General features: G+C 38.4%; 1 protein-coding gene across 2 annotated transcripts in view; it reads left to right on the top strand.

The window, feature by feature from the left end:
• The first annotated feature begins 810 nt into the window (after positions 1-810).
• Sema6d (semaphorin 6D) overlaps positions 811-12,172 on the top strand; it is a 579,921-nt gene continuing 568,559 nt past the window's right edge. For both annotated transcript variants that reach the window (XM_078049659.1, XM_078049658.1), the window contains exon 1: positions 811-1,086. The gene's annotated coding sequence lies outside the window, so the exon portion shown is untranslated. The remainder of the gene's footprint in view (positions 1,087-12,172) is intronic.

Genomic DNA, 12,172 nt, shown 5'->3' with positions numbered 1-12,172 from the left:
ATCACCAAAGCTTCTCATATTTGAAGGCACTCATTCTTCCAAAATTTTGAACATAACTTTATCCTGAGGACAATGTTAGGGCTATGCTAGGAGTTGCTGATAAAGTTATGAATATGAATGTGATATATGAAGTTTTGTCCGGAGAAATTTATGGGCCATCAATAGAGACAATATAATTTTTTAAAGATGTGATTATTTTCATGAGACTATGTACAGAGTGCTGAAGGAGCTCTTACAAAGTAATTTCTAACTTTGCTGGAACAGGAAAAAGTAAATATTAAATATTTTTGTAACAACAATAACAAAAAAAAAAAAAAAGGAGAAATCAGTGGAGGATGGCATGTTTGATTTGGATTTGACTAAAGGACGTTGTTCAGGAACTTTGCCGGGCTTGTTGCATGTGGTGAAAGGTGAGCTGACATGTAACCCCAAAGGCCAATGAATAACTGCTCGGTGATTACTCTGACTCCCGGGAATACATTTCTATAATATTAAAAGTGACATATGACTCATTAAAAATATACATCCATATATATATATATAGTACACAATATAGCTACAGCATCTAATATATCTATCAAAGCAAGGTCCTGTGCACCGAAGGTGCAAAGGTGCAGGGGGAATGTGGGTGAGGACCCCGAGACCTTTCCCCTCCTCCTAAACCCAGAGGTTTATGGAGCGTGGGTGGGGGCTCCCTGTAGGGGAAGTTCAGAGCCGAGGGAGCGGCAGAAGCACGTGGGCTGAGGGGGGTGGGAGGACGCAGACGGAGGAGTAACCGGTGGAAGTGTCAAAGAGGAAGGAGTGGAGGGCTGCCGGGGTGACAGGGTGTGGTCTCTGGCGAGCGGGCGAAGCGGGAGAGGAAGGCAGAGACCCGTCAGGATTGAGGGGGCAGTGGGGGCCGAGTCTGCGTCGCTCGGTGCGGTGACAGCCAGGAGCGCGGCGCCGGGCCGTGTGGCAAGGGGAGTTTCCCGTCCTCTCCTAAGTGGAGACACTGCTCCGAGCTACGCCAGCGCCTTCCGCCTGGGCCCCGGTACCAGACACCTGCCGAGTCCGAAGCGCGAGTCCGGCTCAGCCTCCGGCCCCCAAGTAAGTCTTGCTTTTCCTATTTCTCCTCCGCCGTCTCTGCACCTTTATCTGAGGAACGAAGAGCTTCTGAAAGGAGCTTCGGGAAAAGCGCACAGGGAGCTTCGGCCGCGTCAAGGATGCTCCAGCCGCCGGGCGCGCCCCGGCCGGCGCGGGGACTCGGCTCCGAGGCCCCACTGTTCGGTTCCTATGTCCAACGTGGACGGAGGCGGCGGCAGAGTTGTTGGCACTGATCTGCCCATCTTTTGTGTCTTACCCGATCCCAGAGCCCTGCCAGGCCAGGGGTAGGGAGCGGAAGCCACTTTATGGCTCCTGGCCTCACCTCTTGCCCCCACCCCAAATCCTTTGGGATTTCCAAATGCCGCGGACAAGGGCGCAAGTGCTTGCCAAGCCCCCAGCTGGGCTAGTTGGATCCAGCTGGGCGGCCCGAGGGACCTCTACGCCGCCCCCCTCTTCTAATTTTCTTTTTAGGTACAGCATCTTTAACTGGTGGGTGGTGGGAGGAAGGGCTGACTGGGTGAGCACAGGTGTGTGAGTGTACGGAACGACCTACCTTCTGGATTTTCTTGGGGTGGCAAGGGGGAAGGGAGGGAAAACCGAGAACCCCGAAGCCCTAAGCGTCCCGTGCTGGCGGGCTTGCGCGCGGCCGGCGAGCTGGCGTTCCCTGGGTGGATCCCTTGTCTGGCTCATTGTTCGCGGTGACTGTTCCTGGGGCCCGGCTGAGCGACACAGACGTCGCTCACCGGGCTGTAAATAAAAGTGACGACTTGGGGGTGTAAGGGTCACAGTTGCCAGTAGGAAAACGGCTTACCTATTTTGGAAACGGACTTCTCTCCGCTTGGAGGGCAAGAGTAGTCCATAGCAAGAACCGCTCGTGAGTGCGAAACTTAGATCTGACTCTAATTCAGAGAGACAGCCTAGTGAATTAAACCCTCAGAAACAGGGCACGATATTTTCCTCACTGAAATTGTTTTCAGAGTAACGAAGATGGAGTTTTAAGTGTTATTGGCAACTGACTGCCTTCTCTTGCTAGCACCTGTTTCCCTTAAAGGTCCTTAGGTGGGGTTTATTTTTCTCCCTTCTTTGCAAATAATGTGCATTTATTCTGTTTGTGCCTTCAGCTATTCAATTTGCATGGTTCTGGAAGATAAATCCGTTTTTTAAGAAAACAAAGTGCAATTTCCAGTCTACAAATAGCCAAGCACTGGTACAGACGTTCATTGCTCCCCCACCCTAAGCACATACTAACATTCATGGAGGCAGAGATGTGCACCAGGAGTCAGAGGGAGCCTTTTATCCCTCCTTGAAGAAGCCAAGAGACATCTTGTGTATAGTCTTTTTGTTGGATGGTAGATATTCTTATTTTACTTTATCTACTCTTTAAATTACAATGATATCACCTGCTCTTGGTGCCTAGTATTTAGCCCATTACAAAGGATGCATTTGCTAAGAAAGGTGTTCTTTCTTTTTGTAATGTCCATGAGTAGTAATCAAAGTATGCTCTTGAGAGATTTTTTAATTATCTCATGTATATAGCATGTATATATAATATATATATACACACATATATATGCATGTGTACATATATATGTACATGTATATATTTGTAGCTGATTATAAATCCCTGTAGACACTAACACATCCAACTACCCTGGTCTTGTTTAACTTTGACATGTCTGAGGGACCTGCTAAGTACATCAGGCTGCTGAAGCCTGGAGTTCCAGCCTCAAGGGAGAAACACCTAACATGAACACCTCTCTGACTACAATCCAGTTCCAGAGGTGGGGGAGGGGAAACATGCAGTGAGAGTGTTGTTTAGGGTGTGGAAAGCTGTTATGATTTATTCTAAAAAGGGAGGAGTTGAATTATATATGAAAAATATAAGTAGAAACCTAAATAGGCATCCAATCCATATTCACAGTTGTACAAATATACATGTAGAAAAGTATATTGTGTTCTCTTTCTCTCTTCTTTATCACTTTAATGTTTTTATCTTTACCACTTTTCATAGCAACATTTGTACTTCTTTTTATTTTTTTGGCTTCAAAAAGAACTTTTATGTTTTAGCCTATTTTTCTATTACATTTCCCATACCAATAGTGCTTATTGAATGTATTCAATTATCTTTTCAATTGTTCTTTTGTCTACTTGCTTACCATGTCCAACTTTGTACAGAACCAAATAAGCAATGAGTCAACCAAGTTCTAATGAAGATTAAGGCATGAGAGTTATCCACAGCTATGTTTAAACTGTACACTCATTTAACTACCTTCCCACATGACCAATTTTAGTTAGTAGCTTGTTCATCTTCTGAAATCTCCAGACTCCAAATTCTTACGCAGATTGATTACTGCACTAAATCTTGATTGTACAAAGAACAGAACTTAATTATTTTGGTCTCATTTATCAGTCAGCCATGTTTAGTGTTGCCAAGATAATTATATCATTGAAATATGCATGACTTTAAAGAATGCTAGAAAAAGTCTTTCTAAACTTGTTTCCTCATAGAGGGAAGAAAACTTCCTTGTAAAGCCATAATTTAACTGTTGTGAGGCCCTCTAACCATTTGCGTTTATTGAGTTTACTCTTCCACATGAAGAAAGAACCATTGTTTTGTTGTGTAGGAGCTGAAGGAAGATGAAAGTGAGAAAACCAAGCATTAACTGTTGTTATTTTTTCTATTTGGAGAAATATATTAAGTAATCTGAATATTTTCCTAAGGTTGCAATAAAATCTTATTAAGAAATATTGAAAAAAGAAATTTTCAGGATAGAAATGCTCTTACTAAGTATTCATTAAAAGTAGGTATATATACATATATATGCACATGTATCTTAAAACCAATCTCAGAATGTTCTCACCATTCTATAGAATTATGAAATATTAAAGTATTAATAAAACACTGAAATTTCATCAAATTTAAATTTAAATGTACTGTCTTTTTGCAAGTGTTTTAATTGTAGTAGCCTGTTTGTTGAGATTAAAAAGAACATCATTGATGTCATGGTGTGCTTCGCATTTTAAAATAGTAGCTAATGAATTACAAACATTCATTACTCTACAACCACTTGCTGAAATTTCTCAGGACCCCCAAATAGAGAATTATTTGTACTATATACTGTCATTCATGCCCTTGCTGAATGTATGTTGGTCTCTTTTCCTTCTTCAAAATTAACCACCTTTTAATTTAATACCTGTTGGCCCTCAATCATTTGTTATTTTTCTTCTATGTCATAGATTTATGTATAAATATCTTCAACATAATCTGGAAAGGAACTTCCTGTTGAAAACTTGTGGGAATTAGTTGGGGGGGACGGGGTGAAGAAAGAAATAAAATAACTTTCCTTAAACTGGAAAGAATCAGGACTTTACAGGAAAAGAAGGGTAATTCATGGAACAATTCTTTACTCTTTCAAAGTCCAAGCTATGTAACACATAATATACATTTGAGTAATTCAGACACTAACTTCACATATCATAAGGCAAAGTTGTCGAGTATCATGGTAGCTTTTCTTTGTTACATTTGAATGGTGACTTTAGTGCCATTCACTTTTCTCCTTAAGTGTTGAAAACCACCTACTATTTGTTTTCTTATACTTTTGTTTTTTGGAGACGTGCTTGTCTGTGTTTGTACAAATGAAAAAGGTAAAATGCTTATTTGGGGGAAATTTTAGTTAAATAGCTCAGTTTATCCCATGAGTAGTTATTAAACGTTTCTTCTAGGAGAGTTTATTAAGTGTTTACTAAGGGAGATCTTGGACACTCAATTTACATGGATTAAGTTCATTTAAATTTTATAGTCTTTTTTTCTCAAATAAACTAATTTGAAGAAAAAGTATTGAATTACCTTTTCAGGCTAAAAATCAATAATCATATTTCTTTTTAAATGAAAATCAACTTAATAAAGGTATAAACATACGAAGTGAAGATATAATGCAAATTATGTGTATTTTTTGTCTTCAGCTCTGTTTTGATGAATTAGTTTTTTGTTTTTTTTTAATTTTCAGGGGTAATGTGAATTTCTTCCCTGATCTCATTTTCTCTCTTGCTTTGAGAACTAGAAGACTCAGAGCCAAACTGAGATCTAATTTATTAATCATATAAGGCTCCATGGGATACATATATGTGTTATCTTTCTCAATGATCTTGTCTTATTCTACTTATGACGTCTGTCTGCCTGGATGTCTAATTTTGTTTTGGTTTTTGTTAATTTGTAAGGAGACAGGCCATCAAAGTAGATGTGAATAAGTGTTTAGAAATAGAATCAAGTCTATAAGTAGTTTTTAAGGCCTAATATTGCAAAAGCAGAGGGGATATTAAACAAATTAAGGATGATTTCTCATCTAAAGACATCCTGACTGGATTTTTCAAAAGCTATAAATACATAACAAATTAATAATAAGTCAATATCTATACACATCTGTTGCATTAAAATGAAAGCCCAAATCCTATCTTTAATGAAATTTAGCTGTCACTTTCTAGAAAAACACTATTATGGCACTAACCAGTAAACCAAAGTAACCATATTTTTTCATTAGAAAGGATTCCCCTCTGGGCACACTAAAATTCAAGTAGTCTGAGTAAGTGAGGATGAAAATAAATGTTGGAAAAATATTGTGAGTCTATGGTACTGGAAACTCCTAGACACTTCACTTTTCCTTCTCTTCCTCCACACCCCAACCCCACTCCATTGGCTTTTCTACTTGCCACCTTAGCTGGGCATGATTGACAGGTGTGGCAATTCCAAAGGCAAACTAACCCCACTAAGGCTGGCAGCTTTTGAAATTTCTGTCCATGTAAATACAGTATTTGTTCTAAGTACTGCCCTTAAATACTGTAGTTAAGCCTAAGTGCCCACTGGTTGTTTCCCTTTGTACTTGAATCAACAACCATTTTCAGCCTTCAGAAGGGACCACCCACAAAACTGTTCCTTTTAACTGTACGTAGAGAGGAATCTCAGAAAGAGAGGGGCGAAAGGAAAAAAAAAAGAGGCAAAAACTTTAAAAAAACTAAATTATTGACTAAGAATGACATGTTTATGGATAAGTCCACAAACTCTGAATTAAACTTCCAACTCTAACCAGCTACCTCTGGATATAAATCTGATACTCATCTCCTCTCACCCCAGTATAGGCATGACTTTTTTCCCCGACATCTTGTTTACAGTTTGTGTTAAAATAATTTAAAGCCTAAAATGTAGATCTGTTGTCTTGAGCTGAAATGAACTATCAGACAATGAGAAACACTGATCATTTAAATTTGGCCTTTTAAAAAGCACATTGGATACAATAAAGATCAGTGTATTAGTACACTTACTGAGCTTTCAATTATGATATAAATAGTGCATAAAGCTTTAAAATTTTCTTCAAATTAATGTTTCATTGACATGCAAATTAACTGCTGACATCTAAGGTGCATGCCATGTGATGATTCCTAATTGGCAAGTGAACCTCAGAGGATTATTTATAGATTACATTGCAACAAAGTGCAGGAGTAAATTCTCATTGTGAAGCTCAGTTCAAATTGATGTTTAAGCTTTGATTCTCTTTACTTTTTCCACATTCCTTTTGATCTCTAAAGCCCCTCAGAAATAAGCTAGCTAAGGTGCTAGATATAAAACTAATAACATGTGGGTAGATAATTTGTCTTGAAATTATTCCTAAGAGATTTGGTATCCAGTGAAATGTCCTTCATGAGCTTGTTGAGGTACAAATAACTTTGGGGGCTATGAATTTAAACCCAAAGGCTGGTAGCATCTGCTTTCATACAGAGTACATAAGAAGTTACTTTCATAGAGAAAAAGTGAGAAAGCAACTTGATCATTTTTCAAGTGAATTAACTTTTAAGAACAGCTGCCTCTAAAGATCCAAGTGGACTCTTAGTGGATATTGTATTGTTTAACAGTATTTAGGTTTCTTTTATTCCCACATTCTAGTATGATTTGTATAAATAGTGAAATGAAATATTTATGGTATGTCTGCAATTCTTGTAATATGTTATTAGGTCCAAATTTGGCCATTCCTGTCTTTATTCCATGTCTGTGTCGGCCTAAAGGTAGAACAAACAACTAAAAGTAAAAGTAAGTACTTCATTTATTCTGCATATTCTTTTAATATGCCTTTTATATATGACCTCATGAAACTGTCAGACTTGTGAGCTATAATTTCCTACCCACAAAGATCCAACTTATTAGAGAACTTTATGGATTATTAACCTTTAGATGTTTTCCTGAAACTATACCTAATCTAAGATATCTACCTTTCCCTATCAAATTGGTCAAATGCCAATTAAATATTTAAAGATTTCTCAAAGACACTTTTTCTTTGAAGAAATCTCTATAGTTCAACTTGACATTCTTTTTGAAAAGAGTGTGAATGTGTGTGTGCCTGCGTGCATGTTTGTAAGTTCTAGTCATGTAAAAATATGTAAATGTTTATAATTACAAAAAGTTCCATATAAATACAATATCTATTATAATTATTGTTATCATTCTCAAGCTGAGAAGATAGACTAAAAGTTGCATATAGGCAACATGTGGGAGCAAATGCTTGTCTTGTTTTTAGCACTTTTGTCTAGCAGTTAAATAATTTGTTTCCTAAGCCTGTTATTTTTGTATTGTCAAGTGTGTTCACTAGTAATGAGGCTATGGTATGGGCATGGTCGAGGCAATTTGATTTCTTGCTGATGGAGCCCTGTAAGGAAGTTTCTCCCTTAATTAGGAAAAGCCCACTTAGTTACATGGATAAATACTGAAACAGGACTATGTGCCAGATACTGATAAAAGAAATGTGCAAAACAAAGAAAGTAAGAGGTTCTTGCCCTGAAGGAATCAAGAATAAAGATACTGAATAAATGTGGCAAATGAAATATATAGATCAGCACAGTATTTGAGTGGTCTATGAAAAAGGATGCATATCTCAATTTGGTTGAGAGATGGGACAGAAAGACTTAATGGGAGAATTGAAGCTCAAAGAGCAAGTATATCTTTACAAGGTGGAAGCAATGAGCCTTAGATTTGGGGACAGCTGTTCAAGAGAAAGTTGGAAACTAAGCACAAGTGGAGAATGCACAAAGTCCAGCAGGAACTGTCGCACATTAGACTGAAATCTGCACAGCAGTCTAGACCAGAGATAAAAGAATTGGAAGTTTAGTCCTCATTAAATCCCACTCTCTTATTTTTTGCTAACCTGTTGAATACATCTAAGAAAAAATACAGAACTATGGTATCCTTTATATTCACTAATCTTACAGAGGTTCCTGCAGTTATCATATAATTTTCCTCTGCTGCCTGACTTCATTTAGTCTCCTGAAAGACTATACAATACTTAATACTGTGCTCAGTACCTCTTACAGAGAAAGCATTGCTTCCTATTCATTGATTAAATTGAAACTTTAATGAAAGAACTTCCATAGACACCATTGCTGCATCTACCTACCATGTAATCTGCGTTTTTGCAAGTTCTCTCACATAGCTCTTATGAAGTTTCAATGATTGCAACATCTTAGTGGAATGAAATGTGTAATTGTTATTTATCAATGATTGAATCTATTCCATTACACCTAGAACTTCCAATTTTAGTTGTTTTGCCTTGGGAAATGTTCAGGGTATCAGACAAAGATTTATATAAAGGAAGTTACTTAGGGCCAAGAATAGAAACGATACAGCTACCCAAAGATAAGGACAAAAGCAATAAAATATAGCATTTCCTTACAATAGATTTTTTTTTTTTGGTGGTGCTAGAGTTTAAACCCAGGGCCTACCCCATGCTACACAAGCAGTGTACTTCTGAGTTATACTCCCAGCCTTTACTAGAATGTTAAGCATCACTTAAAGGCAATTTTTCAAAGAACAATTATTAACAAGGTAAAATAGATTATATACAAAGAAAAATACAGAAAAATTATGCATACTATAGGATACTATATATACAAGTGTATGTATGTATGTGCATAAACTTGACCAGAAACATGAACCATGTTAAAGGATTGTCTCAGTGGACATAGAGAAGAAAATTATTCTGCATTGCAGATTCTTTGAAAATATGCTCGCCTTAAAAGAGAAAACTTAATAGAGATATTCTGGTGACATATAAAATGTTTGTTGAATAATCACAATAGAGAAAACCATATTTATAGTGTAAATCAACTTTCACTGATGGATCCATTCCCAGTAGGCCTACAAATATTCAGTCTACCAACAGGTCCCATAGGATTCACTGTGAAATACATCACAACTACATTTAATTCTTGCACTCTCCACAGATATCCTTCTGGCCTATGGCACCATCATTTCTGGCCTGGATCATTGCCTTGTGCTCCAGCATTTTCTTTTTTTTTTGCTTTTGGTGTAATTGTGATCTGAGAGGCTATAATTGCATAGTAATTGAAGCATGGACCCCATGAATGGGCTATCCTGAGTATGAGTCCCAGCACTGCCCCTTATGAGCTGTGAGACTGGGGGCAGGTTGTTTCTCTTTACTTTTCTGTTCCCATCAATAGAATTGAGGATATTAATACCTATCTTATAAAACTTTTGTAAGGATAAGTTCAGTGTGTGAAATAAAGTTCAATTATGTATTAGTTATATTGATACATAAGTTAGATTATATCCGTCTTTGTTTAAAATCATTCACAAGCTTCCCATTGTACTTTGGAGGGAATCTTTAAGACCACATTCACCAACTTCAAAAATTGCCTCTCCCTGCTCCCTCCCTACTTCCATGAATAAGCAAATCCTCTTCTGTCACAGGGCCTTTGCACATGTTGTTCCATTTGCCTGGAACACTCTTCTCTGTCTCCACAGCTGCTTCTTGTCCTTTAGTCTTCTTGACTCTTCTTCTTATTGTCCTTTCCTGATTTCTGTTTATCCACATGATACCTCCTGCTATTCTTTTCTCATTTTGCACTTCTTATTGTTTCCTCAATAGATCATATTACAATTTGAAGTTCTTTTGTTTGTTTGGTTAACTCTTTTCCGCTCGATTTGATGATTGGAATTTAAATTCTACTAAACAAAGATGTCTGACATGTCATTGCATTTGTTCCCCCGCATGCCTAACAGAGAGCCCAGTGCATAGTAGCCAATAAATAAATTCTGGATGGAGGGTGGAGGAATGACTGAGATTGAACCTATTATAATAATGAAATTGGTTTTCTAGAAGGACTAACTTTGTGTTTTGAAGGTGTGTCACTAAGGAGATGTAAAAGTTAAGTTATTAATAATCCTTATCATTTTAACTCTAGCACACAGGACCTTTAAAAATGCTTGTCAAAACACAGGTGCATTTTGAAAGAGAGTTTTGAGAGGCAAACTAGACTTGTGGTTGTATTGAGGGATTCTCCTTGAAGATGCTTTGGCCAGGAAAGGCCTAGATGGATAAGCTGCACTATGTGAATAAGGGGGCTCTAAGGTCAAGGTGGAAGTTTGGGGGTTGATCCTGAAGGCATTCAATAGGAATTGTCAGATCAGCATTTTTCAAAGAACCAGGTCAGAAATAACTTCCATAATATTTTACTTCTTAGTTTTAATTAAAGAATGTTGCATAGGGACTTGTATATATAATGCCAGAAGTGGATAAAAGATTTCAAAAAATCCAGTTAGTTATTTGATGCCTTGAAATAAAATCAATTTTCTTTCTCTGACTCAGCTCGTTTTGAAAATGGAAGTCAGTCAAACCTGAGTATGTTATATGTGAATGTGCCTGTCTTTGCAGATAAACTTTTTTTGTTTCATGTAGAAAAATACTTCATGTGGAAAACGATATTTTCTTGCATTGTTTCTGATCATAAAATAGCAGCATGGAAAGTTCTGTGTCAAGTGAAGTTCCCTTCATTTTACCAGTAGGTGTCACTACAGCTCACTCAAACTTACTGGTACATTCTATAAAGACCAACTGGTGCCTTCGTTTTATCAGATCAGCACCACCAAGTTTCCACAAAATTACCTAAAGGAAATCTGATGAAAAGAAGAATCATTCCCAGGTGCCTATTTTTCCTCCAAACAAATGTTCTTATCATGAATGAGTTCAACTTAAAAGATGTGTTTCATTTTCTGGAAAGAGGGATGTAGAGAAATATGAAAAGAAAATCCAATCAGAATGTGTCTGGTGACAATATGCTCTTGAAGACCTCTGGACACATTGCTTTCTTACTCTGCTTGGCATGCAGGGTCCCTTCCCTGCCTCTTTTCTCTGCTCAGATGAGCCCAGCTTTTACAAAATGTTATTATCTGGTGTTGAGCTAGTACACTATTCCTGCTCTTTGACCAGTACAATTTCTGTCCCTCCCCACCCCCCGCCTGGGATAACATTATAAAGTGGGTATCAATATTAAAATTTTCCAGGTGAGATAAATGAAAACTGGATGTGTGGCATGTTTTTGGTTAGGACTGTGGATTTGACTATTGACTCATCAGATTTCAAAAGAACTCCCTTTTTCTTTCCATGACACCGCTAAAGAATTCTGCCCATGGGAGACTTCCCTAACATCCTTTCTCCTCTGGGACCCTGACTGACTCAGGTATCCCTCCCGTGGACCACACAGCACCTCATGCTCACCCTTCATCAGGACTGGGCAAGGCCTTCTATTTTCTTGCATACCTCTTCATTCAGAGTCCAGGTACTTTAGGCATGAATACAGTATCTTCACAGAACAGCATGAGATTCCCTAATTGTGATCACTGAAGAGGTGAATAAGAGAAAAGGTGCACTCAACGATGGGACTCCAAGGTGGTGAGGGTATGATGTAGGAAAGCAGGGAAGGCCAGCTCCCCTAGCCACCTGCCTTCACCTACTGCCATTAATCCCACTTGCTCCACAGCTACTTAGCAATGGAAAGCAAAATCCCAGCAGGGTATCAGGGAGGTGGAAGAGCAATAACTACTTTCCAAGGGATGTTCATCCAGCTTGGTCCACACGGTGAACTGGAGGAAATGGACTGGTATCTAATGAACTGTTTCCTGCTGGCCTCCAGGTGGCAGCATGGCCCAGCTGTCAGCAATGAGCTGTTCTTAGACATTCCTAATGCTGCCAAACTCAAAACTGTTCTCAGGGCATTTAGTGCCCTGGGAATGATTAATGGTACTGCCCGC

The sequence above is a fragment of the Ictidomys tridecemlineatus genome, chromosome 5 (genome assembly GCF_052094955.1).
Source record: "Ictidomys tridecemlineatus isolate mIctTri1 chromosome 5, mIctTri1.hap1, whole genome shotgun sequence".
Taxonomy (NCBI): domain Eukaryota; kingdom Metazoa; phylum Chordata; class Mammalia; order Rodentia; family Sciuridae; genus Ictidomys; species Ictidomys tridecemlineatus.
This window is presented reverse-complemented; position numbering and strand designations above follow the sequence as displayed.